The following is a 27,320-nucleotide window of genomic DNA, read 5'->3' on the forward strand; positions in this document are numbered from 1 at the left end:
TATAGGAGGGACCAGAAAGGAATAAAGAGGCACAGAAGAGAGAGAGACACACACAGACGTGAGAAAGAGGGCAGAGATGTGGGGGAGGATGGGGGCTCCCCCAGGAGGTCCAACTCACTCCTCTATTCTCTGCCCGGATCCCCCTTAGACGCCTTTCTCAGTGTTGGGGCTGACCAGGGTGGGGGCCAGGGGAGGGGCCCCATCCAGCTGAGCAGGGCAGCCAGAAGCCCCCAGGAGCCCTGTTAGCACAGCCCGGGGCCCACCTCCCCTGAGCTCGGCAGTCAGCTGACCCTGACTCAGGGGTAGATGTGCCCGGGGCTGCTGTGAGAGGGGACCAGCGTCCCACAGGGCGAACCCCTGCCCACCAGGCCCCGAGACGAACACAGCCCGGCGGCCTCCCCTCCCTCCTCCCCCCGGATTCTTCACAGGCATCCCCAACAAGGAGAAATGTGCCCGCCCTTCTGACCCACTTCAGTCCCATCCCTGGCGGCTTGGATCAAACGTTACAGGAGGTGCCTGCCGATGCGCCAGGCCCATAGGGGCTGGAGGCGGCACTCGGTTCTGGCCTGGTGGCTGTCAGCCAGGCAGGCGGCCCTGGGCCTCCTGAGCTCTGCGGAGAAGGCTTAGGGGCCGTCCCCTTCCACCCTTGGGCAGAGGAAATGAGCAGGCGCACAACCCGGCTGGCAGTGGAAGTCACTTTTATTAGGGTGTCACCGGCTGGCAGGCGGGGTCGGCAGCAGGCCCTGGCCAGGAGGGCCTGCTCCGGAGGACACGACACAGCGCTCCGCCTCCGTCCCCCCGGCCTGTGTTTCTGAGCCCGGAATGCACAAACCCAGGCCTGCTCTGGAGGCACGGGAGCTGAGCTGCGCGTCATATATCTGCACAAATTACATTTCGGCTTTTATTAGTCCCAGATCGCTCCCATTTCCTGCTGAGTGTCCTGTGGATATCATTAACATTTCTACAGCTTTATTTTTTTATTTTTCTTCACATTCTCCAAAATGCATTACCGGAAACATTACTTAAAAAGAGAGAGTGCTATGGCCAGTGTCCTTTCCCCCCACCTTTAATCAGTCCAGCTGCTGTGTCTTTTAATTTAGCCGAGCTGTATTAAAGGCGGGTTTCCCAATACACACAAGCCCTGGATGCGGTGAAAGCATCTATCTCTAAGAAAAGACAGTTCAATTAAAATACGAGAAGCCCAGTGCCTGATGGAGAACGCAGGCAAAAATGCTCACCCCAACACCACCCTCCAACCCCAGGCGGCGGGAGGGGGGAAAGGGACGGTTGCAGGAACAAAGGCATGGCATCAAAGTCGGGCTTGAGGTCCGCCAGCTCAGCCAGGAGAAAACAGGGCTCTGCCTCTTTAAGAGCTGCCTCAGGCCTGCCACAGGCTCTGTTGTTATTAATTATTATGATTATGATTACTTTTCAAGAGCACTAGGACAGGACAAGGAGGGGGAGAGAGGCACGCACTAGGCAGGGGTGGGCGGCAGCAGGAGGGGCCCCTTTGGCAGAGATGATGACCTCTGAACCTCGGGAGGGGAGGAGGGGAGCAGAGGGGGACAGACCCGGGGTCTGGCCTCAGTGGGTTCGGCTGGACGGAGAAGGGCACCCCCTGGGGCGCCTGGGTGGCTCAGTTGGTTAAGCGACTGCCTTCGGCTCAGGTCATGATCCTGGAGTCCCGGGATCGAGTCCCGCATCGGGCTCCCTGCTCAGCAGGGAGTCTGCTTCTCCCTCTCCCTCTCTCCCCTCTTGTGCTCTCTCTCTCTCTCTCAAACAAATAAAATCTTTAAAAAAAAAAAAGAAGAAGGGCACCCCCTAACACATCCTTGCGGGGCTCCTTCGGGTCCAGTCTAGCCTCCCCCTCCTTGCTTCCCCCACCTGGGTCTTGGGGACACTGGGTCAAGGCCTGATCTCTGAAGTTCCTGAGGGGAGGGAGGAAGTCAGCCTTGAGCGTCCTCTAGGCACCAGATACGATGCTTAGGACAGAAGTCCCTTATGACAACTCTTGGAAGGCAGGCTCCTGGACCCAGGCTCCTGGACCGAGGGAGCAGAGGAGGACGGGGTGGGGGGTGGTGGGGGTGGTGGGGGACCCTTGGCATTGGCCGGGAATGCTTACTCTTGTGCAGGTTTGCTCAGTTAACACTTTGACTATCCCGCCCTTCCAGAGAAAAAAGGTGAGGTTCAGAGAGCAAGAGACCGACCTTTGAGCCCACCCACAGTGAAGTTCCTTTTGCTGGATGACCAGACCGAGGGTGCACGTTCCCTTCCTTGGACCCCACACCAAGAACTCCCACCTATAGGAAGGCATCTTGGAGCGTGGCAGCAAGAAGGTGCTGGAAGGGGAGGGCAGAGGGCCCCTCTGCAGCCTCTGAGGCCCTGAAGGCCAGGTCAGGACCCCCCCTCTTATTTGGGGAGCCGGACCCACCTCAGGGAGGTCCACTCATGAGCAGTGCTGGTCACTGGCCACCTGCTGTCACCCCGTAACTGCTGTCCCTGGGCCCACAGCCCCTCCAGTGCCCTGGATCAGGGAAATGGGCACAGCGTGGGCCAGAGCAGCCGCAGCTCCCATAGGGGACCCGGTGGAGCCCAGCTGGGAGGCTGTGGCTGGAGGTTTTCCTGAGGGAGAGGGGTGGTGGGAGAGGGGCAGGGTGGGAGACGGAGGAAGAGAGAGGGAGGAAGACAGAAGGAAGCTTTCTGTTCCCCAGCAGCGGCTGTGAGACTGCTGGTTCCATCCTACCCACTTACCCAAGGTTGTTTTATGACCCGGTTTCCTGATTTGTAGCTGCAGGGAAAAACGCAAAAAGCCAACCCACTCAAGGCCTGGGAACTAGGAAGAAGGATAAAGTTCCCTGGGGCAGGAGGCTGGGGATGGGGCCGGGGGTGTCCAGCGAGGAGTGAAGAAGGTAGGACCACCCTGTACCTCCCCATCCGTCTGGGGTGAGTGATGAATACTAAGTAGGAAACCTCGATTAAAATGATAAATCGCTAGCCAGCTTTCCTGCTGACCTGTGGGGTCTACTTTGAATCCTAAGGGCCTGGCTTAAATAGGGGAAGGGATGAGCTTCCAAGGAGTCCACAAGACAAACAACTCAGTCCCTGCAGGCCCCAGGGAAGGGTTAGGGTCCTTGGCCTAGGGGCTAGTGGGGAGGGAGGGACCGAGCCAGAGGGGAGAGCCCTGCTAGGGCAGAGGGGGACAATCCTGGGGCATACAGAATCCCAGAGAACAAGGCAGCCCCCACCTCAAAGGATGGCCTCTCAAGACCACTCCATGTGGGCAGCACCCCCAACACTTGACACGCACCCCTCCTCATTCATGGGTACCCACGCAGGCTCCATATGCCTCTGCAGGGCCTCGCTCGGGTGGGAGGACCCGGGGGCTGGGGGTCCTGAATACTCAGAGACAAGCTATGGGGTTAGAAGGGCAAGACGCTGGAAGACCGCCTTGCACTCTCTCCAGATGCGGGGTGGGTCCCCAGCCAGGCTCTGTCTCTGAGGCTAGGAACCCCAGGTGAGGCGAGATCTCAGGGCTCTTTGGAGGAGGTCTGAATGGGGAGCAGAAGCTTCTGGACTCTCCAGACATTTGGAAAGCCTCCCCTCGAAGCCCACCAATGCTGTTTCCTCCAAGGCCCCAGCTGCAGAGGCCTCAGAGACCCTCCTAAGGCCCGTGAAGATCCTGTCCTCAGAGTCTTACCACTAAGAGGATGCCCCGCTCCTGGGGCATCACGGGGTGCGTGGAGCGTGGACTGTGCTAGTTTCTGGAAGCCCCAGGTCCAGTTAGGAAGCCACAAAACCATTTCTAGGAGCAGTAACCCGTGGAAGTCCCACAGCCCAGGAACTGGGCAACAGGACCCAGATCTCCCATTGGGTGCCTGACTTCTAAAGCTGAGCCCCGCTCCGCAGCCACACCCCACTGCCCCACGGCGCAGTTTCTGGGATGCGGTGGTCAACGGGCCCCCAGACCTGGGCCGTCCAAGACGGAGGGGCCTGCGGTCCAGGTGACCAGCTGGGATAGCTGTGGGGTGCAAGAGGGGATTCAGAAGCAGTACTGTGGGCATTCCAGAGCCCCCGCTCTGGGGCGGGGGGACACCCACCTATTATCAGCTCCATACTTACCAGTCTCTTGTGGACAGTAATTGTTTTTAGATCATTTTATTCACCATTCAACAAAAAAGATGGCACCACCTCCCCCCCTCGCTGTCAAAATGAGGATAAGAAGGGGGGCGGGGGGTTCCTGACTCCTGAGATGTCATCAGCTAGGAGGGCTGGGGTCTGGTGGCCCACACATTCAGGGACGCCAGGTCAGCAAGCCAATGGGCTGGCTCAGAGGCTGCCGTGGTCATCGGAGGGGGCCCACGGGGCGGGGGCGCGGGGAGAGCGGGGAGGGGCTCCCGGTCTGCTCTGTGATCCTTCCAACCAAAGCCCCAGATGTTTCTGGCCTTGCGGGCCGCCGGACAATGTGGATCAGACAGGATCTATGTGTCCACTGGCTCTGAGGGCAGGCAAAGGTGAGAGAGCCCAACCTCTCACCCCAGCCTGTCCTTGAGGGCCACCCCGCGTGCCCCGAGGGACCCTGACTTCCCTGCGGAAGTGGCTTCATCAGCTAGTGGCTTGTCTGGCTGCTTCCTGTGCTGGGAAGACCATTCTGATCTCTGCACGCCTTGCTGTCTCGGCTCCAACAGGACTTTGCTCATGTCACCTTCCCAGGGACGGCTCCCTGACCACTGTGCTTGGAAGAGCACCCCGTGCACGCCTCCTCCCCTACTTCTATCACGTGCTCACCTCCTTGTCCTAAGCCACGGGGCCCGCTGGCTTTACGGCTGGTCTCTCCTCTTTGGAACTACAGTTCCCCGAGCAGGCGTTTTGGCCGGTTTTGTTCACAGTTCTACCCCCATATCCCCGAACAATAAATATGTATTGAATGAATAATGTATCAGTGTCACATTAACCCTATGGAAATATCCAGAACCAGCCGTCGATGGCAGCGAAGAGAACAACTGGGTAGACATGGGAGGGGGCTTATCGCCACAACCCCTCGTTCATTCCACAGAGAACAAGCTCCTTCTGGCGTGGCAGGTAATGCACCTAAGCGAAGCCAGCAGGTGGGGATGGAGGCACGTAGAGGGTCCCCAGTCCCAAATAAAGTGAGGGGGCGCCCCACCGAACTCCAGCAGAGCTTTGGGAAGGAGAGCGCCAGAGCTTCGGAGGTTTTTTTTTTTTCTAATTAAAAGGGAAGTCTCTCGTTTTAATAAATGGTATCGACCAAGTAAAAAGTTTAACACCCCAGAGTTGAAGAGGGCCCGTCTGTGGGCTGCAGCTCATCACAAGCCCCCGGGTGTCACACGCTGATGTAACTGGTGCGCACGGAACTTTGCAAGGGCAGAGCCAGCGGGAGCAGAGTTCGGGCACCTAGCAGGTGGTCATGGCACAGGCAGGCGCTCGGTGTGAAGGAATGAGAACGGGGGAGCACCCAGAACCTTCCCTGGGCCCTGGGAGAAGTCCTGAGACCAGCACGACCCAGGGAAGCGTGGAGTGGGGCCGCAGGGTGAGCGACTGGGGGAGGCAGGGCCTGAGCGGCTGGGGCCCCACGGGGAAGGTAAAGCTCAGAGGTGCACCCAGGTGGGGGAGCCGCAAAGGCTCGGAGGCAGGAGGCCTAGGCCCCCAGGGGTGGTAATAACCTACGGAGCATTCCACCCCAGGCACCAGATGAGGCCCTGCTATCTGCGCTCCGCCCCCCCCCCCCTTTGCTGGGTCCCTGCAGGGCTCCTTGGTGGCGCTTATCACAGTGGTAATCACATAATTAATGGTATAATGAGCTGCTTTACATGTGCCTCCCTGGGCAGAATGTAGCCTGATGAGGGCAGGGGCTTCTTCATCTGTTTGGTCCTACGCCCTAAGTGCAGAAACTGTCCCGACCAGGTGCCAATTAAATATTGCTTGGATGGCTGGGCAGATGGGATGGGTGAGGGGCTCAGCGCTGGCTTGGGTGCATCATTTAACCTACCCACAGCTCTAAGGGATGATGACGACGGGCCTGAAGACCAGCCAGGACCCGTGCAATAGCCAATCAGGAAGGAAAGCCCACAGGCTTCCCCTCTGTCCTCCACACCACCTGGGTCACAGCCCATTTCTGTTCAGCTTACAGTCAGGTGGGGTGGGCTGGAGTTGGGTGCTGAGGATACAGAGGGAAACGCCCCAGCAGGGCCCCTGCCCTCCTGAGGCTGACAGACACCCAGGAGGCTGTGGGGTGGGGAGTGGAGGCGGTCTGGGCATGCTGGCAGGAGGGCGTAATTATGTGAGGAAGGGTGAGGGCCCACCGGGTGGAAGGAGCGGCCTGAATGAGGCTGGACGCAGAACACAGCAAGGGGGTCACCTGCGCGTATCTCCCCTCCCCCACCTCAGGGGGCCCGGCTGCAGCCGGTCAGATGCCCTCTGTTCTCATGGCACCAATCCCCAGCAATCCTGCAAAGTCACCCGGATTTGTTAGCTGCCCCGTATGGCTGCTGGGGGGCCAGCACTCTCCTCTGTGCCTTTGGAACCCACTGGTCTGCAGCCCAGGCTGGAGAGGGGTCTCTGGCTCATTTCTGACCTGGTGCTGCCTACCTCTCCCCCTACCTCCCGCCCACAAGGCCAGCTGCTAGCAGCACTGAGCCACCAGAAGCCACTTTCTATAGAGCATATTCTAGGTCAAGCGTCCCCCTCCTTTTGCAGAGGGATTAACAAGCCCAGAGAGGGACAGTGACTTGTCCAGGAGGCCCAGCAGGGCTGAGATCCCTCTACAGCTCTGGGCCCCTTGGTCCACCAGAAAATGAACTCGGAGCTGCAAGCCCAAAGGGGGAGGGGTCAAGGTCCTCCTGTTGGACACCCCAGCTTTCCTGAGGAGCCAGGGAATGTCTCCCCCTTCCCCAGCCTGGGCGGGAAGAACCCCTCCCTTCCCTGCCTTTGACACCCCCTCTGCGCAGCATCCTGACAGTCGGGGAGGCTCAGCAAGCCAGCCCCTCCCAGCCCCGTTCCACCTGGGGGAGCCAGGGAATTGGCGCCCCCTCCCCGCCAGCCCCCAGGGGAGGAAGCCGCCTGTCAGGCCGCCACGGCGTGTCAAATCCTCTTGCTGCCTAATTGTGAGACGGCGGCGTTTAAAGAAACGCTTTTCTGGCCGCCTGCCACACCGCAAACTGCTTGGTATAATTTTATTATTAAGGAGAGAGAAAAAGAGGGAGGGGGGCTTAGGGGGAGAGAGAGGGAGAGAGAGAGAGAGAGAGAAAGGGAGAGAGGAGGAAATTGCTTAGTCCAAGTCAGCTGGTGGAGTATTCTGCTCAATGTGAAAGCGGGGACGGCTTTCCAGTTGGCAAGCTGACTTCGTTAATTGCGCATTCAGTCTCTACTTAGGGTAATTGAAACGAAGCGGGGCCCAGGTCTGACAATTAGGGTCTGCGACTAGGCCATTAACCCTTTCCGCCACTGCCCCCCCGCCCCCGATGGACACCTCGCGGCCACTGAAAGTGGGGGGAGGGCCACTGGGCACCCCCGCGAGAAGCCATTCTGAGCCCGGGGGCTGGGAGCCCCCCGCGGAGGCGCCGACTGCGGCAGGGGGGCTGCGGGGCGGGCGCCCCAGCGCGAGCAGGGTTAACGCGCTGCCGCGAGTCCGGGAGCCCGGCGAGGGCCGAGCTGGGGATGGCGGGGGAGCCGCGCAGGGTGTGTGGGGGTTGTTTGCGGCCTCGCCGCCCCTCTGCAACAGATGTTTCAGCCGTGTAAGACAAAGGCAGAGCGCCGGCTGCTGCCGGGAGAAAATCCGCAGGACTCCCTCAGGGGCAGGTAAAATTTCACCTTCTATTTGTGTTCCCCCCAACACACACCCCCCCGCTCGCCCCCGCCCGGTTCCCCGGCCTCTGCGCCAATCCGGAAAGCGCCACCAAAGACGCCGCGCCGCCTCCGCCGCAGCCCAACCCGCTGACCCCAGCAAGGTCACGGCGACCTCGGGCTCCGCCAGCAGCGCGCCCGCCCGTCCTCCGCCGCCGAGCGGTGCCTCTCCGCGCCCGGCCCCCTCCCGGGGCGCCTCCCCCCCGCCCCCCGGCCGCGAGCCGCGGTAATTGGAGGCGCCAGGAGAGACAGGAAGGGGGCGCTGCACTCGCCACGAGGCGGAGGCGGCGCTGGACGCTCCGCGCCTCCCTCCTGCCTGCGCTGGGACCCCGGGGGGCTCTGCCCCCCCAGCCCCCATCATTCATCTCCCTGATTCCCGCTGTATCCGCCCTCGGAAGTCAGCCGAGTGAAGCAGCTGTTCCTTGCACACTCCACTTGACCAAAGATGATGATAAATGAGGCCCGGGCTGCGTCGGGGCCGCGGCGGCGGCCGCCAGGGGCGCGCAGGGCGGGGCGTACGGCCCGCAGCCCCCCTCCCCGCGCCTCGGAAAGGGCGAGGACGCGGAGGACAGAGGCCGAGGGGCACAATCAAAGGGCCGCACTTCCCTCCCGGCGCCCGGCGCCCGGCGCAGCCCCCCTTCCCGGCTGCGAGCCGGCGGCGGGCGGAGGTGCGCCCGGGCCGCCCGGGCCGAGGCGGGGACCTCTTGCCCGCGGCCCCGCCCCCGCCCGGCCCACCCCTTCCCCTGAGGCCGCGGTCCCCACGGCGCCGTCGCCCCCACCCACCCCCACCCCCACCCCGTGCCTCAAACCTATTAACGCTCGTAAATAATGAATAATGGAGCGCTTCCCTCCAGCCGCGCGGGGCGGCGGGCGGGGGCCGCTGCCAGCTGCGCCCCGGCCTGGGGAGGGGGCGCCCCCCACCCCGGCCGGGTGCAGGGGGCCCGGGCGCGCGGCCCCGCACACGTGCAGCCGCGGCGCGCAGGCGGGCACCCCGCCCCGCGGAGGAGGGGGAATCCCGCGCTGCCCTCCCCAACGCCACCTCCCCTGGAGTCCTCTGGCACCGAACGAGGCGAGAGAGCGCGCGCGAGCTTCCCAGCCGGAGAGGGTTATTTTTAACCTGCCCCCCTTTCTATATCTGCCTCTCGGGTTTGCGCGCCCGCCCGCCCGCTCCACCAGCCGAGGACGCGGGCTCCTCACCTCGCTCGGCGGCTCCGGCCTCTGAGCGCCTCCCCCGGCCCGCGGCCCCCGCCCCTGCGCGGGCATCGCGCGGCTAAATCTCAGCCTGGAAAGGACCGATTAGGAGCCGCGTGCCTTTCTGCGAAATATTGGAACCGGGTGGGGTGGGGGCGGGGAGCCCGGCGCTCTCGTCCCCTCGCCTCCCTCCCTGCTCGCCGTGACTGCGAGAGGCGGCTCCGGCGCTCCCTCCGCAAAACAGGGGGCGGCCAGGCCGGGGCGCCGAGCCCCCCTTTGCTTTTCGCCCTTCACTCCTCAACGCCCACCCTTCAGTCATCGACAAAGCTGCAGCTTCTAACACACCGACCCTCCGGCAGCGGCGGCGCCAAGTGGGGCGCTGCCTCCCCCATCTCGGCCTCCTCCCTGAGCCACTCCAAACAAACACACCATTTAAACAGCAGCGGGCTTGCACACCAACTTCAAGGCGGACCCCGCCCGTGCCCGTGCCAAAGGCGCACGGGGGGGGGGCTCTTTCCCCAGCCTTGTCTCCCTTCTCAGCCTTGGCCTCCTTAAGGGCCCCCCTCGCCCCTCCCTCCCATTCCCTTCCCCTTGGCGCCCAGCAGCCCAGACCCCCCACCCCACCCCCCTTCCTCAGGGGAATGAGGCAGCAGGAAGTTCATGTCCATTCCCATTACCTTGCTCTCCAAAAGGCCACCCACCCAAACCCCAGCCTGTCCTTACCCCCAAAGGAGGGGGCAGCAGAGGAGCTGGTTGAGCTCAGAAGCCCCCTCCAGGCTTTGACTGGATCAGTCACTTGACATTTTCCAGACTCTGCTCACGCCCAATCCTGGAGACCCACAGGCACAGGGCCCCCTAAGGACCCCCCTCCTGAATGAGGTGGGGTAAAAGACAACGGCTGCAAAATATAGGGGAAAACTGTGGAGGAAGTGATGGGCTTAGGAGGGAGAAGGGCGTTCCAGCCGCAAGGAGCTGCCTGGCTTAGTGGCAGGAAAGAACGCAGCGTATTTGGGAATCTGAGCCGGATTTCTCTCCCCAGCTTAGCTGGAGGGTGGGGGAAGGGTCCGGCCCCCACCCCAAGCGAGCCACCTCTGGCTGGGATTATGGTAAGCCTGGCAGGCTGGCGGGTGTGTGTGTGTGTGTGTGTGTGTGTGTGTGTGAAGATGCATGTGGACTACAGATGTGAGGACAGCAGGTGCCACCGGGCTTATCTGATGACACCTTTGGGCCAGGAGCTGGAGCTGGGGGGCCCAGCTGGCCCTGCAGGTGACGCAGGTCCAGGAGGCAGGAGAGAGTGGGTCCCCTAGCACATGCAGGGCCTGGCAGGGCAGAGTGGGGGTTCTCCAGGGACTCCACCCCCCCCCCCCCGCCAGCCAGCCTAGATACTGAGCCTGGGGCCACCCTCAGATCTAGAAAGTTCTCAGTAACCCCCGACTATCAGAAGGGGTTTAACAGCAGCAGCGTCAGCCAGCATGCTGTCTGGCCCCCTCCTATGGCCAAGGTGCCTTCATAGATTTTACTTCTAACCCTCAAATTGCCCTTCTAGGAGGTGACGTCACCTCTCAATTCACAGCGGTGGAAACTGAGCTCCAGAGCGGGGAAGGGGCCATTCTGGAGGCCTTTGCCAGTCCCCCCGATCTGGGGCTGTGGGTAGGGCCTTGAGCTTTGCTTCCTGACAGCTGGGCACCCGGGAGGTGCCCAGGGGCTTGAGGGCGCAAGATAATGAGGTCCTGGTTTGCTCCTTCGGAAATTTCAGAAAACTGGATTTCTTGGGAGAAAAAAAGTGCAAGGAGTTGGTGCGGTGGGGAACTGGAGAGAGAAGCCACAGTGCCCACCACCACCAACTCCCCCCACCCAATTCCTCCGGCAGATCCAGTTACCCACTGCCTGTTGAGGGACCTCAGGTGGGGGTTTGGCTCCTGAGGCTGCAGAGTTATTTTAAGGGAGGCGTGGAGTCCACACTTAGGCCTCCTGGATTCGTCTGTAGCCCAAATAGAAATCTCACACACCACGTACCACTGCTCTTCCAATGAGTACAGCTGTTGTGATGGATAAGTTACAAATTCATTTAGGGCCTAGTGGCTCTGGGGGGTTATAGCCCCCTGCCCCCAAGAACACACTAACAGCTCCTATTTTGATATGAAAAGCATCTCTGGCCCAAGACTGGGTGTGGAGTGGGCTACCCTGTGGTTGAACGGCTGGGACCCTGTCCTCCTGGTTACCACTATTCCCCGCCCCCCACTGCCCTGGCTGCCCCCCATTGCCAGGAAGGGAACTTCCATTTCTGAGCAAAGCTTGGATGGATGGCCTGCTGCCCCCAGCAATCCCTGGGGCAGGGGGGGAGTCCTGGCCAGCCCCCCAGACACGTAGTCCGGTGACCAGAAGCACTGACCTGTGGGGAAAGTGAACCACCAGCCACTGCCCCAGAAGCTGGGCCGAGGCGGCCTGGGCCTGCTTGCCTCAGGACGGAAAATATTTGCCTTTGGTTTTCAGAGGCCACCTCCTCCTGCTCGATTTTCCTCTTCCACACAGTTGTGAAATGTGGAGGTGCTTAAGGGTAAAAAGGAAGGGAGGGCGAGGGCAGCTGTCCGAGGCCAGTGGCTGGCCGTTTTGAACAGCACTACGTTTCTCCCAAGGTGAAGAGAATCCTTTCGGCCTGCTGGCCCGCACCCCGAGTTCCCTCTGCCCAGGTCCAGCCCCCTCGGGCCTCACCCCCACCCTGCACCGCTGGAACCACCCCCTGCTGGCTTCCAGTCACTCGGCATCTGGGGGAGAGAGCCTCTTCCGGCTGTACACAGCTAACTCCGCCTGACCCCAGTGCTGTCTTGTTCTGGGAAGTTGTTCGGGAGAATCTTTCCTGGCTGGTTCTGTGGTGCTGGTGACCGCATGGGGAGCGACAGGCCTCTCCAGCTCCCGAGACACGTCTGATTCCCAAGGGCCAGGCCCGCCAACTGGGAGGACTCACAGGCGGCCGGCCGTGTGGCTCTGGGGGGCAGGGAGGCAGCACCCTCCCCCAGCCCCACCCTGACCGTAAATGCCAGTGCCCCGACGGCACACGGCTCTGGGTTCAAATCCCACTTCTGCCCGCGATCTGCGGGCTGGCCCTGGGCAAGTCACTGAACTGCTCTGCGTGTTCCTCAGCTGAAACCTGAATCACATCACACTTACGGGGTCAGCGCGAGATGGGAGGCTGTGCTGAGCTTCGCACCTGGTCCTGCCTCGGCACTGTCCACGTTGGGGGGGGGGGGCGGTGGGACGAGGGCCAAGTGCTGTACTCTGCCTCCTGGGGAGCTGTGTGTATCTGAGACAGAGCAGGTCTTCTGGAAGGTAGGGCTTTATGGGGGAGGATGATGCCCCCCCCCCCAGCTGGGGAGGCTTCTGGGACTGAGAATTAAAGTCTGTCCCCAGACAGTGTCCTGTCCCCCATGGCAGGTGCGTTATCTTCCCAGCTGGCGTTTCGGTGTTTCTCACACACTACTGTGCAGGTCTTAGGAAGACGGCAGATTCTGATGCTGCGGGCCAGGGGTGGGGCCTGGGATCCTGCAATCCAACAGAATCATGGGCCAGTCCGGCTGGAGTGAGATCTCAGCCCTCGGACGCTCCGGGTCCCACTGAGTCCTGGAGGCTGGGGCCGGTGAGGGGCTCCGGGTCCGGTCCTGTCCTGTCCTGAGGACCCAGGACCAGACTCTGGTTCTGCGGCTCTGGGCCCCACGTCTCAGAGCTGAGTCCCTGCAGTGGCGTGAGCAGGCCCCAGGACTCTGCATTTGGCATTGCCTTCCGGGCAGCAACACAATGATAAAAGGCAGCTTCACTCTGCTAAGCTTGTGACCACTTCCAGGCTGGGCTTCCTGGGCCTCAGTGTCCCCATCGGCACAGTGGGAAGCCGGGATACAGTGATTCCACACTTTCCCTCGGTGGTTCCCCACGCCTTCTTCCGTTCCCTGGCCCCTTCCAAACGTACAGCAAATCTCAACCCAAGCACGGACCCCAGGGGCAGACCCTAGGGGGCTGCATTCCTGGGGATCCAAAGGTCACCCAGACTGACAATAAACAGCGCCCAGTTCTTGCTGGCTGCCCTTTCGTGCCAGGCCCTGTCCCAGTGAGCACTTTGCATCTACATACCCCGTCCTCACGACACCCTCGGGGTGGGGGTGCCTGGGTACCATCATTACCCTTCTTTTACCGAGAGCTGAAACCCACCACTTGAGGTCACACCATTGGTCAGGGGTGCAGGGCCTGCAGTGACCGGACTCCCATTCTTTCCAGCCCGGGCCCCTCAGACATACACAGCCTTTTGAGGATTTCCTTACGGGAAATAGCCGAGTTGATTTTCTAGGCCCGGAGCAGGTGTGGACGTGGCCCATTGCATCTACCCGGCCACTGAGGGTGTGGGGCAAGAGCGGATGTGGGGAGCGAGGAGAGTTTTTTGGCAATACAGACCCAAATGGAAACCGCATGTGCCCTCTGGCCCCGCAGTCTTGCTCCCAGCCCGGCCCAGAGCCTTTTGCGCAGGGCGAGGACCCTGACGTCCTTCGCAGCATTGAAAGCCTGGAGATCCCCTGCAGTGTCCACAGGAGGAGGATGAAGGACACACATTTGGGGAATTCCACACAGTGGAGTCTAGAGAGTAAGGAAGGGCTCCGTGCACAGATGGGGTGTAGTCTTCAAGTCGGGGAGAAAAGCACAGTGTAGAAAGTGTGCAGAGATGCTCTGCTGTATAAAAGGGGAGAGTGTATTCGATTTTTTTGTTTTTTCCATGAGCATATAACCCTTACAAAAAGATTTTAAAGCTTATATGGATAAATCTCCATCCCCTGGGCTATGCGAGGTGGCTGAGGAAGGAGCCTGGTTTTGGGCTCCAGTCTGGCAGGCTCCGTTCCAGCTGTTGGATTATAGGCCAGAGGGTCATGTGATCGCAGCTTCCTCATCAGTAGGCTGGCACGAGGGGCACCTGGGTGGCTCAGTCCGTAAAGCGTCTGCCTTCAGCTCGGGTCATGATCCCAAGGTCCTGGGATCGATCCCTGTGTCAGGCTCCCTGCTCAGCGGGGAGTCTGCTTCTCCCTCTCCCTCTCCCCCTCCCCCCACTCGTGCTCTCTCTCTCTCTCAAATAAACAAAATAAAAAAATCTTAAAAAAAAAAAGTAGGATGGCACGAGGCCCTGCTGCCAAGAGCAGTCAGCACCCCTGTGTCCCGCACTGGGCAGTGGGCATGATGGGGACCATGCCGCCACTACACAGGTGGGGGAACTGAGGCCCCAAGTGGTGGGGGGAGTGAGCCTCAATCTCCCTATAGTCTGTATCATCACTTCTGGGTGCACAGCCTTGGGGGGCACACAGACCAGGACTGGCTCAAGATGAACCCCTGGCACACAACTCCCATGGGCTTCTCCTGGCGCTATATGTTGCTGAACATTCCAGTCCATTTCCACCCGCAGCGTGCTTCCTTCAATCATCAGAACAAAGGCAACACACATTGCCTTTAAAAGCAGAGGCCAATCTGGGCTTGGCTGAGACGGAGGTGGTGGTCCAGGAGTGTCTGGGGCCAAATCCTGGTTTCGACACCACAGACGGGAGGGGCCTCGGCACGCAACTCCAGCACCATGCCTCAGTTTCCTCATTGGTGAAGCAGGAGGAAAAGTAAGTCCCTCGGAGGGTGGGTAAGAATTAATTGAGGGGCGCCTGGGTGGCTCAGTCGCTGGGCGTCTGCCTTTGGCTCGGGTCATGATCCCAGGGTCCTGGAATCGAGCCCCACATCAGGCTCCCTGCTCGGCGGGGATCCTGCTTCTCCCTCTCCCACTCCCCCTGCTTGCGTTCCCTCTCTTGCTGTGTCTCTCTCTATCAAATAAATAAATAAAATATTTTAAAAAAAAGAATTAATTGAGAAGGTGGATGGTCATCCAAGCCAGGCCTGGCAGAGGAGAGCCCAACAAGTGAGCTGTTATTTCTAAAGGGTAAATATTTATATAATTTTTTATAACAGAGGGAAAGTTCAGGAAAATCCCTGAGGGGTCCTAGCTGGCTTGGGAGGTGGGGCCGGGGGGGCGGGAGCTCCTTGGAGTGACAGGAACCTAGCTCTGGCACCCCGGCCCCAGGAGCAGCTGGTCCCTGCCCCGGGTGGGCGGACACGCGAGCTGGGCATAGGCAGGCAGCGCCCAGAGCAGGTTGGGTGGGACAGACTTGGCCAGAGGCCCCTCCAGCCCCGGGTCCACGGAGAAAGGGCTCAGAAAGGGCCCTGTGTTCCACCCTGCTCCAGGGCTGGCTTTTTCCAGACCAGAGCCTCGTGAGCCTTTGGAAAGAACATCCAGTCCCTGAGGCCATGCACTGACTTTCTGTGTGACCCCAGGTGAGTCACCCCACTTCTCTGGGCCTCTGTGCCTTCACCCGTTACATGTGGATCGTGATAAGCACCCTCCTCACAGGACCCGACGGGAAAATGGACATCAAGGTGCTCTGTCATCATCCCCCACACAGTGAATTCTCACGCAGTGCTTATGCGTACAGGGCCCTGGTTTAAGAAGCAGCTTACATATTTTAACCCCTCTTACAGATGAGGCAACAGAAACACAGAGAGGTTAGGTCAGTTGTCCAAAGTCACACAGCTTATAAGGAGCCAGAAGGACTAATAGTAGGTCAATGATGGGAAGTCGAATACTATTATTAGAATCCATGGCTGTGAGGTCAGACCTAGGATCTGAAGCTCCGAACTCAATTCCTGGAGGCAGCTTTGGCCAGGGTAGGAAGGTCCAGGAGGGAGCACTGCGTTGTGGTCGGCTGTGATTTTTGTGGCAAGGAGTTGCGGTTCCAGGCACTGGGATTTTAAGTCCCATATTTCCTGGGTGCCCTCCACAAGCTGGGCATCGACAGAAGTGCCTTCTTCCCTGCCACATCATTTTAATTCCAAGGGTAACTGTGCAAGCAACCTACGAGCACCCACATTTTGCAGACAGCACGATTAAGGCCTGGAGGCCAAGGGAATGAGCAGCAACATTTGGACTTCAACCCCGCTCATCTGGTTCCAAGTCTGCTACTCAGGGTGCAGTTCCTGGGCACCAGCAAGAACGGTGGGCACCAGAGAGCCCCCTGAGGAGGGGAGACTTTTGGAACCTGCAGGGAGTCCCTGAAGGCTTGTTCTGTCCCCACGCACTGTCCTTGGGTCATCTGCTCTGCTGTCTCTGGCCCTGTGCCTTCACTTCAGCTCACCCTGAGCCTCCTGACTAGCCCCAGGTGCTGGCTGGACCATTTTATAGACAGGGAAATGGAGGCCCACTGAGGGGCAGGGATTTGCGCCATGGCTCAGAACTACGTCCTGGTACCTATGGGCTCCCCTCACAGACCTCCCATTCATTTACCCTACACGTGCCAGGGACTGAGACAGAAAGGGGCGGGGTCCACGTGCGATAGGCCTTGCGGGCCATGTGAAGATCTTGGACTTCGTGCCTAGGACAATAGGGAGCCACAGAGGGGAAGGAAGGGAGTGAGTGACTCTATCAGACACATGCTGTAAGTTCCCAGAGCCTCAGTGACGGACGGTGGGGTGGTGAAGGTGGGCACAGGAAGTCAGGAAGCTGGGACTGGTTTCCTGAGAGCAACGAGGGGAGCCAGACAGAGTGGGGGCACAGCTCGGGCCATGGCCCGTTGTCGCCGGTGCTAGGGACTCGGGAGGGAGTGTGATTCCCATGGGGAAGGGGTGGCTCTGGGCCCTAGCCCCCTCTAGGCCAGCTTTACTGGCAGAGAAGTCGGGCATCTGCCCCTCACTGGGAAACAAAGGTGGGGGCCGTGGAAACATTTGCAGGGGCCCCCCCCCAGCCCAGCCGACCAAGCAGCCTGACCTTGCCCTTCTTCTGCCGAGGCACTGTCTTTATTCCTGTCCCTCCTTTTCAGGAGAGCATGCCCCTCTCGAGGACTGGATGGGCCATCAGGTCCACGCGACACCCACCCCCCCATCCCCTGAGCTCCTTTGTCTCTTCCCTTCCCCCCCCACCCCCCGAGCCACCGCTGGAAAGATTTTGTCTTCTCAAACCAACGGTGTTTAGAGATCACCCACTTGTTCTCTCTCACGGGGCTCCAATAGCTAATTGGGGCCTTTGATGGACGTGAGCAAGCCAGGGGTTCGTGGGCCGCGTGTTTGTCGAATGAATGAGCGAGTGGGTGGCTGGGTGGGTCTTGGATGGGTGGGTGGTGGGTGGAAGGCAATGCTAGCCCCAAGTAAAACCATTGCTATTTTTGTTAGCTTGAGCAAAATACGATTTCCCTAAGGCTTGTAAGAACATGGCAGGTAATTCCCGGGGTCCCACAAGTCCCCTCTGCAGCTGCCTTTCAGGATACCTGGGCTGGGACACTCAGAGGGGAGCAGGCCTGCCAGGCCACACAGGGAGGGGCCACTGGACCCGCCCCCCCGGCTCCTGCCTCCCCATCTTGTGTCATCCCACCTCCTCCAAAGTCCCCGTTTTTTGGCACCCTGCCCGCCTTGTGGCTCCCACAGACCCCCGGGGAATTCCCCTGACCTGTGAGTGTCCCCAGGCCCGGGGTCCCAGGGAGCCCCTCCCGTGGGGGCCAGAAGGGCGTGTGAGAAAGAAGGGGAAGGTGCCTGCCAGAGGCCGCCCGGCAGCTTTGCAGAGCCGAAGAGAGCAGTCCGTTTGTCATCTGCTGAGGACAGTGGGGATGGTTTAAGGTGAAATTTAAGCCCATTAGTGCTTGGCTAATGACATCAGCAGAACAGCGAAAATGAAGGCAGGGTGTGTGAGCACCCATAAATTGTCAGAGCTGGCGCCGCCTCCATCCTTGGGCCTGGCTCCTGGGGCCCCTCCGCCGGCCTGGGCCAGGTCCCCACCCCCACCCCTGTCCCTGAGTCGCCGGGCGGGCCCTGCCCGGGGCCTGGCCCGGCCATGCAGGCCGGGGCCCCGGGGTCAACGTGCGGCTGGGGCCTCCGCCGGGGCGTGAGAAAGGAATCGGCCAGGGAGCCCAAGCGTGGAGGCAGCATCTTCTTAATCTCCCTCCTTTTATAACTTCTGTCTTTTTTATGCACACGCAAGAATCCCGGCTCAGCCGCTGGTATCTCTTCCCCGGGCTAATCCCTGACAGCTCTGTTTATGTCTCCCATAATTCTCCAGTTTTATGGTTTTTTTCGGGGCCATTAAGCTCCCAGCCACAAGCTCCTTCCCCTGCCCCCGCCTGCCTTTGTCCTTGAGGCCTGGCAGCCCCACCGCCCTTTGGGAGACAGGCTGTCCTCCCCCAGCAGGTGGACACGGACCTCGGCCAGAGGACTCGCTCAGGACGGCCATGTGGATGCAGACTTCTGGTCCCCAGGCCTTCCTGACACCAACTCCCCTGTCCCTCCCATCACAGTCTTGTCCCCCCGTCCACCCCAGGGTCCAGGAGGGCCTAGCAAAGTGCTCTGGCCCTGGGCCACGCCCACCTCCCCAGTGTCAGTCCCATCCCTTGGCCTCCCTTCCTGGCTGATCTCTTCTCCTCCCAGAGCCCTGGCCAGCTCCCGAGAACAAAGCTCCCCCACCTTCCCCCTGCCCCAACAACCCCCGCAGCTCCAGACCCCTGGATCCAATGCATCCATGGCATCCTGAGGCCCCCTCTGCTCCAAAGACCTTGCTTTCTGCCCCATGTCCTTCTGTGGCTTGTCTCTGAGGAGGTTTCAGAGTCCTCGGGGTGGGGGGGGGCCCTGCCCGAGGTCTCCTCACCAGCCCCCCCCTTCCCATCCTCATAGCCACAGCCTAGAATCTGGCCTCATCACCTTCTGCTGGGAATTCCGTGCCCATCTCCAAGCTGGGTTTCCAGGTTCCCAGCCTCAGCCCCGAATGGCCTCTCACAAGCTCTGCTTGCGATAAAGCCTTCAATGGCTCCTCAGTACTTTCACCTGCTCGAGTTCCCATTCCCAGTGTGGGGCTCAGACGTCTCCATCCCCGGCACCCTGCGGAGAACCAGCTCCAGCTGCCCTGCAGTCTGAGATCAGACCTCAGCTGTCCCCAACGGGGACTGTCCCAACACCAGGCCAGTTCACGCCTCCTGGGCTACCCTTCCCCATCCCTGCCGGTCCATACGCAAGGCAGCAGGGACCACCGAGAGCCTTCCCCGGTTTGCTCACTAGAAGCAATTCTTCCCTTGCCTCTGGATCCACACAATCCCCTTCTAGGACTCCTACACCTTGTGGGGTGCCTCGTCCCCTCAGAATGGACACCTGGCTTCCTGTATCAGCGTCACCCCACAAAGGCCGACATGGGCCGTTCCAAGGCAGAGCCTCTCCTTGACTCCCTCTCCTTTCTGCATACCCCCCCTGCCACTCTCACTCTGGGGCTGCCACCCCCTGGGGGCGAACCGGCACCGAGACAGCAGACACCCGCTCCGACACCCCAGCCCCTTCCCGGGGAGACCCGTGCCCCTTGTGAAAGCACAGGAGGTATTCCTTCTCCGTCCTTCCTCCGCTTCCTCTTTTCCCCTCTGCTGAGTGGCCTTTAGCAGCCAGAGGCCCCGGGCCCCGCCGGCCCAGCCACGGCGTCCTGGATGCCCCTTCCCTGCGCACGCAGGCGACCCAAGTCCCACTTGTCCTGCGGCAGCTGCCCTGGCCTCCTGCGCACCACGTGGCCTGCGCCCCGCTCCTTTCCTCGCTCCCCGCCCAGATGGGTGCTGGGGGGCGGGCTGGGGGGGGCTCAGGCCCGCCTCCCCAAGAACAGAGGGAAGGAAACAGACCTCGGAGCGCCTTCACGCTGGGTGTGCCGCCCTCTCCTGCTCACGGCCCCTTTAGCGGCCCGAGTGCCTGGCTCCGTTTCAATCGATTCCAACCTGAGTCGTCTTGCGTCTCCCCAGTATGTCTGGCCGCAGTCCGGCAGGCCCCCCACTCGGCCCTGCCTGCCCTGGCTGGCATTCCACCAAGACAACCTCCTGCCCTCGGCAGCCTTCCCCGGCGTGACCCTCCTTGGCGCCCGCCTCCGGGTGCACCCCGGGCACAGCCCCAGACCTCACGGGGCAGCGTCCTCCCCTGAACGGGGGGCCGTCCTGGCCCTTGCTCTTCCCTCGCCAAGAGCTCTGAGCACAGACGACGCGCGGGGTGCCAAGCCAGGCGAGCCCCTGGGCTGGTGTGAGGAATCCCGCAGAGAACAGGGCACGCTTGGTGATGAGCAGGGCCCCTGCTCCTAGAGTACGAGTCTCAAGGCAGCGACGGCAGGGCATCAGCGCGAGCACAGGGCATTTCTGAGCCCGGGCCCCGTGTGGCTGCACAGGTCACAGGCCCACGAAGCTGGCCCCGGCTCTAGGAGAGGGTCATGGCACCTGCTGCCACCCCCTGGCCATGTCCCCTAGGCCCCAAGCACCCTACGGAACGCTGCGGGAAGATTATGACTTAATCCAGCAGTCACACCTGAGTGGTCCCACATAATGTGAATCGTAGTATTCATGATAGCTCCCACTGACTGAGCACTTACTATGTGCTAAGTGCTCGGTGCATATGAAGTCGACAAACTATCACAGCTCCCCCGTTCTAGCGCTTGGAGATGGAGATGGAGATTTGGAGAGGCAGTGTCATTTGCCCAAGACTACACAGCGGGAAAGTGCTGGAAGCAGCAGTGAGCCCAGGCGGCCGGGACTGCAGGGGCTGGCTCCCACCTCCCCCACACGCCAGGCAGGAGGGCCAGCCCTGTGCCCACCCTGCCCCAGACATCACCGGGCTCTCCTGGGGGACAAGCCTGCAGCAGACAGCCCACCGCGGCAGGTAAAACGTCTACACTTCTGATGTTGGCTCTGAATGGAGCCTGATCCGCACCGCCCTCAACCTCTCCTTGTAGAGATGCAGAAGCAGGCTCAGGGAGGGCGACCCGACTCTTGCAAGGTCAGGGAGCACAGCAGCACCCCCAAGTCCCAGCCCCCAGCAGCCCTGTTTCCAAAGACCCTTTCCCGCCCCTCCGGCAAACGCTCACGATCTGATGCATAATGAAAACGGCAGGATGCAAAAGCGGATGTTCAACATGATCCTAATTTTGTTCCACAAACTGGGTGGAAATGCACAAAAATGCTTCTGTTTTCTTCTCTTCGCTCTTTGGTATTTTCTGTGTTTTCTTCAGTGAGATGAGATTTTTTTTTCAAAGACCAACAGCTCTGAGTTTTTTAGAATGAACAGGGGCCAGGAGTCTGTGGAACCCAGTTCTGGTTAATAGAGAGTTGCCATAGATACCAAGCAGGGATTTACATACTCCCCAAGAACCAGAGCATAGCAGACTAGTTTTGGGCCCGTGCTGGTCTGGGTCTCTCTTCCCTTCCCTCTGGAGGGTTCAGAAGGTTCCTCAGGACCTGGGAGGCCTGGAATTATTCCTGTGTTGTCCCTGCCTGGCTCCCCAGGGAAGCCTGGGTGCCCTGGATGGCGTGGGCTTCCGGGAGCTGGGAGTCTTGGCGTCACCCTGGTTGGCTCTGAAGCGTGACCCAGTGTGTACCTGGACCACGACTCTGGCCCTCACTGCTCCCCACCTCACTCTGTCCTCCTATCCCGGACGCCTCCCTCAACCTCGAATCCCCCCGCATCCCAGCCAGTCAGATCCCCATGACCCCGAGACCCAGAAGACCAGACTCCTGCTCCCTCCCCCACAGCTGGCCTCAACCCCATGCCCCCAGTGTTCTCTGGCCCCTCGGAGACCACGGCTCGCTCCCTGTCTCCACACCTTCGCAGTCCCCCGTCTGGAACACCTTCCCTCGCACCCCCTCCGCCCAGAGCAGGTGGCCGTGTCAGTCCTTCCAGGTTCCCAGCCCCCGGGGCCTCGGGCCGTTCTCCAAGAATCCATCAACAGTCCCTTGTGCCCTTCGGAGGTGGGGCCCCCAGCACCCCCTGTGCTGACGCGGGGCCTTCCGCAGACAGCGCCGAGCCACCTCCTGCCCGGAGAGCCCCCTGGGTCTAGCCTGAGAAGAGCTGACAGCTCCTTAATAGAAGCAGGCCACAGACGCGCCTGAGTGACATTGCGCCAGGCCGAGAGGCGGCTTGCATCAAAGCCTCATTTTTCTCCTTCCTGTTAGGCACTGAACAATTTACATAAAGAGCCCCACATGTGTCTGTGACAAAGATCCATTTCTTCTCATGACTGGCCAGTGTCCCCCGCCCCCTGCTTCCCCGGGCGCCCCCCTTCAGCGCCTTGGCCCACTTCCCCAGGAGTGGGGGGTCTCGGGGACCACCTCATGCCTGGGTCACCCAGACCCGGGCCAGGGGAGGCCAGCCCAAAGAATGACCGTGCCATATCTTTATTAAAACAAAAACAAAAGGAAAACCCACCAACCCTTCAGGGCCAACCAGCCGGGTCTGAGGATCTCAGTAGAGCCTTGTTCTGGTCTCAGAGGAATAAAGGGGTCTTGGCAGGACTAGGGCTGGCCACACACAGTGGCTTCATGTGCACCTGTAAGTTCACATGTGACACGCCCCCCTGAGCAAGTCACCTGTCCAGCATCGCAGGCCAGGCCGAGAAGCCAGGACTTTCCAGGCCCAAGCTTGGAGACCATGGCCTCCCCTGCGCAGCTCTTGTGAACGCAGGCCGGCCAGGCAGAGAGGCCTGGGTGGGCTCCAGGTAAAGCTCCCAAACAGTCCTGTCTCCCAAGGGCCAAAGCCTAAAACCCCACTGTTCTGGCTTCATTCGGGGCAAAGAATTAGCCTCTCTTGGCTCGTCTATTAAGAAATGTCACCCCAAGAAGTAACAGGGCAAGTCTCACCACCCCGCGAGCAAATGACCCGGGACCCTTGGTCCTGCGCAGCCCGGCGCAGGGAGCAGAGGGAGGTTCAACCAGCCAGGCTCCCCTGGGAGTCCCCTCTGCTGACTCACTGGATGGCCTCAGGCTTCCTGCGCGTCAGGTGGGTGAGGAGGCACAACTGGATGACTTGGGGGTGGGGATGCTCCTCACACATGCGCCTGGCAGATGTGAGCTCCATGCATTAAAAGATGATAGGATTCTTCTTGCCTGCGTAATAGAATGTGCTATGTCACCGCCTGACTCACGGTTAAGGCCTACAGGCTGTCGTTCGGGGCTGAGCACGCGGCCCCGTGTGTGTGGGCTTTGTTTTTTATGGGATTTTAGGGGATACCGACTATACGTGATTTTCTTTCTTTTTTTTTAAAGATCTTATTTGAGAGAGCAGAGAGAGAGAGAGAGAGCACGAGCGGGGGTGAGGGGCAGAAGGAGAGGGAGAAGCAGACTCCCCACTGAGCAGGAAGCCCGATGTGGGGCTCGATCCCAGGACCTTGAGATCACGACCTGAGCTGAGGGCAGACGCTTCACCGACTGAGCCACCCAGGCGCCCCTATGTGATTTTCATCTTATGTTCACAATATAGATGGCCCAGTCCTGTGGATGATGAGGCTGCACTGGGGATGTTTCTGGATTCTGAGGTTGAGGGGGCTGAGGGCCTGGCCCACCCTTCACCCATCTTCTGGCTCCTGGCCTGGCTCACTCTCTTGGTGTCTCCCCAGTGCCCACGGGGGCTGCCTTAAATACCACAAGACCATGAAAATTCTACTTCCAGGCACACAGCGAGTGGGAATGCTACACACGGCACCAAACCACGTGTTCTAGAATGTTCAGGGCAAGTCTACCCCTAAGATCCTCAAACTGTAAACTACCCAAACGTTCACCAAAGGTGGAAGGAACCCACTGGCGTATGCACATACTGGAATGCTACATAGCAATGGGAAAAGACAAGTGCCATACACAACACGGGCAGAACCGCTTGCCCAGTAAAAGAAATCAGGCCCCTGAGATTGCCTCGGGATGAAATTCAAGCTGGCGGACAGATCCGGGGCAGACAATGCCCCGGGCGGAGGCACCTGAGACTTGGGGGGCCGGTGCTGCCCTTTCTGTCGCTCTGAGTGCCTGTTATATACAAGTGTGTTCAGTTGGTAACAATTCATGGGCTGTTCATTTGTGCCCTTCTCTGTACGCAAGTCAATCAAAAGTTCAAAATTAAAACAGAGACCTCAGCCTCCTTTCCTCGGTGCCTCCCGAGGCTCCTCACTTGGCTTGGGGTGAAGTACAGAACCCGTCTTGGCCTGTGTGGTCAACGTCGGCACGCCACCAAGTATTTCCTGGTCGTCTCGGCCATGGATGGCGTGTCTCCCCTTCCCCCGAGAAGTCAGGGTATGGGGGGGGGCGCCCGTGTTGGTCAATGGAATTCAAGTGACGGTGACAAGCGCTGGTTTAGGGAAGAACTGCACAAACCCATATGCCTCTGTCTCTTTCCCTCTGTGGCACACAAGTGTTCCGGAAGGCTGCTGCACCATCTGCTTGGATCCCTCAGTGACAGCAATGAGCGGTCCCTCTGCTGCCTGGCCACAGACACGGTACCAACGAGGGATAAACCCTGTTTGAAGGTGCCAATCTTTCGGGGATGTTTGTTATGCGGCACGACTAGCCCATCCTGCCTAGTACACTGGGCGTTCAAGGCTCTCTGTGGCCTGTTCCCTGACCTCTCCAGCTTTGCGAACTGGAAACATTCTGGCTGTGAGCGTGCTGGGACGTCAGTTGTACAAACGCACTGGGTTTTGTTGTTGCTTTTTGGTTTTCATGTCCTGTGTCTTTGGCACTCCCCGGCATGCCCCCCCTTGCCCTGCCTCCCAGGCAGACTGCCGCATGTGGTGGCTCCCCCTCCTGGATCCCGCGGCCCCCCTCTCTTGCTGCTTTCCGCGGCTCCTTGAAGGCAGGCGTTGACTCGGTGAGCAATCATTATTTCCCATGAGAACAAGCAAGGAGGGGAGCAAAGACACACAGGCGTGACCTCCAGCTCCTCAGGGGGGACCTCAAAGGCAGCTCCCACGTGAGCGATCACAAAGCCAGGTGCAGCCGGAAGGCTGTGAGCCTGGTGGTTCTCCAGGCCCCCTCCCAGCAGTGGCCAAGCTCCTGTGCCAACTCCCGCAGCTCCCGCCGCTGGTCTTACACCTCTCCTCCCTACTCACAGTTCTACGGGCCGCCACCCCCGCCCGAGGGCCTCCTGCTGCCTGGGGAAAGTTGGGGGGTATAAGGAAGGATCTGGGGCCCCTGGGGGGAAATGGTGCTGCCGATTAACCTATTTTAGATGATACAGATTGGAACCCCAGGGAAAGGATGTTTCTCCCCCCCCCGAGAGGCCTCCATTTGAGGCCATGTGATAAGTGATCCCAGCTCAGCACTGGCCTCGGATTCCCAGCTAGGAGTGCTGCCAGGGAACCTCCCAGAGCAGCAGGGTTTCAGAGTGGCCAATCATTGGGTAGCCCTGGGGGAACCTTGGCTGTGTTTTGCTCCAGCCCGGTGACAGGACAGGGCTGAATGGGAGACGCGTGGGCAGGAGTCTGGGGGTGTATCAGGGAGCCAATCGGCCATGGAAGCAAAGGCCTCCTGGATCCCCTGTGTCCCTAGGGCTCTTGATTCCACTGAATTGTCTCTATCTGCTCCTCCCTACGAGGCCCAAATGCCCAGCTGGTCACAGCAGGGAGGGGTCCGAGCGCATACCCCTCTTCCTCTCCACTGCCACAGGAGAGCTTGGAAGCTCAGAGAGGGTGGGCTGCTTGCTCAAAATCACACAGGAGAGCCAGTTTGGTGGGCTAGCTTTCCTGCCTTGGTGTGGGGGGCTCCCTGGCTGCCAGGGGTGTAGAACTTCCCCTCAGGTCAGACTGAACCCCTTGGCTTAGCCTGCACTGTTCCATGCGAGGCCGCCCCTCTCCAGCTCCCCCCCTGCCACATGCTCTCCAGCCACTGGCTCCCACCGGCTCCTGTGCACATCAGGCCCTGACCTCCAGGCCTTTGCACACACATCCTTCCCTTTGCCCGGGCCCCGAAATCTTCTCTGCCCAGAAGCCGCCTCTTCCTGGAAGCCCTCCCTGACTGCTCACCTAAGGGAGCTCTCCACCCCCACAGCCCTTCCCACTCTCTGAAATCACCTCCCTCACGTATTTGTTGACTCACTGTTTGTCCAGCTGCCCCAAGGATGGTAAGCTCCAAGAGGCAGAGGGTCCCAGGCCTGAGCCAGGCGCAGGGCCTGAGGCTGGGAGTGAAGCCTGTGGCTACTCCCGGGTTCTGGGACATCCTTATGTTCACGAGTTCCTGGTTCAGCCCGCCGGCCCTTGGGCACCGGGAGTCCTCCCTCCCTTCAGCCTGCACCTGCTGGCCCACCTCCTGAATCAGCTCTCCCTCCTCAGACTCTGCCATCTTTCTCCCAGCCCTGCCCCCTGCTCAGACCCCTCCCAGCCCCCTGGCACCCAGGAGACAATGTCCCTTCTCGTTGGCCCGGCATTCAGGGGTGACCTCCACCCACCTTCCCAGCTCCCAAACCTCGTGCCCCAGCAACTCGGCACCCCGAGGAGCTCCGTGCACCTAGCAGCTCTTTCATGCCCCCCAACCTTCGAACACACCGGGCACGATCCTGGGGTGTGCCTCCCCCTCCTAGTCTGCCTGGCACAAGGTAGAAGGTCTCCTTACCTCAGCTCAAGACCACCAACTCTCAACTCTCGCTGTGACTTCCCAACAGACACCTTCCCGGTCTCCCTCCCAGGCCCCCGCCACCGTCCACTGTCGCATCGGTCACTTGCCCGTCGGGGTCTGACGGTATCTGCCTCCCAGCGAGCTGCCGCTTCTGCTTCCCTCACCGTGCCCCCCGCCCCATGCCGGGCACACAGTAGGTGCTCAGAGAAAGCCAAGGAAGCGTGCTGGTGGATGTGGATGCTGAGCACAGAGAGGACGAGGAACTAGCCCAAGGTTACACAGCGAGGAAATGGGGGAGCTAGGACTTGAACCCAGGACTCCAAGACACGGGCTGTTTCACTGCCATGGGCCACTGCCATCCAAGCACATGGTTCGAGGACACTCCAGGGGCTCTGGGGATGGGGCCATCTGTTGGGGCTCCTTCCCAGGCTCCTCTTGCCATCTACCCACAGCCATACCTTGTGGACAAACTGCTCCTCCCATAAGCCAATCCCCAAATTCTGGGAGGTGAGGGCTTCTCCCTGGGGCCTTTCTTGGTGTGGCCCTGGGCGGCTGGGGCTGGGTGGATCGTGCCACCATTTGGCAGCTGAGGAAACCAAGGCTCAGAGAGGTTAAGGGATCTGCTCCCGGCCACACAGCTGGTTTCCAACTCTGGCTCTGAGAAGCTATCTGGCTTCTGGGTGGGGGCTCTGGGAGTGGGCAGTGGGCTGCAGGGGCCCCTCTCCAAAGCAGCGAAACCTGGGGCCAGGGCTCCAACTGAGCTGCCATCAACCCCCAGCACCCAGAAGCTCCCAAAAGGCCAAGGGGTACTGGACTGAGCCAAACTTTTGGGTATAGTCTGGGTGA

The 27,320-nt window shown here is 60.4% G+C and overlaps 1 protein-coding gene across 2 annotated transcripts in view; it reads right to left on the reverse strand.

Annotated features, from left to right (window-relative positions):
- RAI1 (retinoic acid induced 1) overlaps positions 1 to 27,320 on the reverse strand; it is a 116,245-nt gene that overhangs the window by 16,294 nt on the left and 72,631 nt on the right. The window contains exon 1 of one of the 2 annotated variants that reach the window (XM_034989753.1): positions 9,058 to 9,082. The exons of the other annotated variant lie outside the window; for it this stretch is intronic. The gene's annotated coding sequence lies outside the window, so the exon portion shown is untranslated. Of the gene's footprint in view, positions 1 to 9,057; positions 9,083 to 27,320 lie in introns of those variants that run through there. 2 annotated transcript variants of the gene reach the window in all.

This window comes from Mirounga leonina, unplaced genomic scaffold (assembly GCF_011800145.1).
Source record: "Mirounga leonina isolate KUSES-001 unplaced genomic scaffold, KU_Mleo_1.0 Mir_488, whole genome shotgun sequence".
NCBI classification, from domain to species: Eukaryota; Metazoa; Chordata; class Mammalia; order Carnivora; family Phocidae; genus Mirounga; species Mirounga leonina.